Below are 2,015 nucleotides of genomic sequence, written 5' to 3' on the forward strand. Positions count from 1 at the left end.
AATTTACTTTACCTGAGAATAAGATTGCTAATCCTGCTTTTTTCTGGACTCCTGACGCATGGAGAATTGTTTTCCATCCTTTCACTTTCAGTCTATGGACTTCCTTTTGCACTAGGTGTGTTTCTTGTATACAACATATTGTTGGATTTTACTTCTTAATCCATTCTGCCAATCTGTTTCTCTTGATTGGTGAATTGAGGCCATTAACATATATGGTTACAACTGATATATTTTGACTTATTCTTGTCATGTTGTTGTCCTTTTGTTGACTCTTTTTACTTTTTCTCCCATCTCCTTTTAGTTTCTTGCCTTGCCTATTTGATTTGGTCTGTTGGGCCTCATGTTATTGTGAATTTCGTTGTCCTTTTCTAGGATATTGTTTAGAATTCCTTGCAGTGCTAGTTTTGTGTTCATGAAATTTCTCAGGTGCTCTTTGTTGTGGAAGTATTTTATTTCCCCATCTATTTTGAAAGAGAGTTTTGCAGGATACAACAGTCTAGGTTGGAGATTCTTTTCTTTTAGGACTTGGAATACCTCACTCCAGGCTCTCCTTGACCTAAGGGTTTGTGTTGCAAATTGTGCTGTGATTCTACTGGGCGTCCCTTTGCATGTGATTTGTTTCTTTTCTCTTACTGCTTGTAGTATTTTGTTTTTCTGTTGGATTTCTGGGATCTTGATTATTATATGTCTAGGTGTAGATTTTTTTTGATCGTGGCTAGTTGGGGTTCTATATGCCTCACTTATCTGTATGTCTAATTCTTCCCTTCTGTTTGGGAAGTTTTCTGTCATTAATTCTTTGAAGAGCTTTTTCAGGTCATTTGTGTTTTCTCCTGTTTTTTCATGAATTCCTATTAGTCTTATGTTATTTTTCTTTGTATCATCTCGGAGTTGTTGGATTGATTTCTCATGATCCCTTACTGTTTTTAATAGACCTCTTTTTTCACGGTCACTAACTGCTACCCTATCTTCTATATCTGAAATTCTGTCATCGCAATCTTTTATTCTGTTGTGTACACTTTCAATAGAGTTTTTAATCTCCTGGATATCTGTTTGAATCTGTTTTATGGATTCCATTTCTTTCCTCTGTTGGGCATTCATTGTTTCCATTTCTTTCTCATGCTGAGTCTTCATGGCTTCTATCATAGTCTTGAGCTCATCTATTTTTTTGTGAATTTCTGCTCTAGAGTCTCGAATCATGACTTCCGTTTTGCTCATCATCTCTCTGGTTAGCTGGGAAATTATTTCTGATTTGAATTTTTCTAGAGCTTGATTGATCAGTTTTGTTACCTTCTGTGCTATGGGTCCAGGGAGTCCTGTTGCTTCACTATCAGACTTTTCATCCTCATTTGTCCTACTATTTGCTATTGGTGAACTGGAAATCTGTTTTTGTGTCTAGCTTAAGTGTTTTCTCATTTTTATTTTTATTGTTGGGTTGTCCTTCTTTAATTTCTGGGTATTACTTAAATCTTCCTAATATAGTTGCATTTTAGCTTTTGAGTTTCTAATGACTCATAGACATCCTCGTTTTCATTATATCAGAGAAAACAACGCTTTAAATCAATCACCACTCTTTTTCTCAATTGATACATTCAGCAGCCCAATAGGATCAGGCATAGCTTGCCAACTGACCACTTGTGGTAGTCATTAATGTATCACCTTTAAATCATGTGAATTAAATTAATTTCAAGAAGCAGCCCATATTATGTTTGCAGTGAATATGCTTTTCAATATGGCATCTTTACCTTTTAGGATGGGGGGTTAATCTTAGAATGAGAGGATTAGATAAGTGAAAGAATTAGAGCAGGTTTGAAGTGAATCCAGAGGTTTTAGAATTACCTTACTATCTTTACAAAGCTATTAACTTCAGGGGGCATAGAGAGAGTGCAGGAATAAGGACAGGAATATATCCCCTTGACAGTAACAGGCGCTTGCCTTCCCTTGAAGGTACAGAGCCATGAGTGAGGTAAAATGACTGGAGAAAAAAACATAAAGAGAAACCCCTCCTAAAAACAAAA

Source organism: Fukomys damarensis, unplaced genomic scaffold (assembly GCF_012274545.1).
Source record: "Fukomys damarensis isolate Sample0158 unplaced genomic scaffold, DMR_v1.0_HiC HiC_scaffold_37, whole genome shotgun sequence".
Taxonomy (NCBI): Eukaryota; Metazoa; Chordata; class Mammalia; order Rodentia; family Bathyergidae; genus Fukomys; species Fukomys damarensis.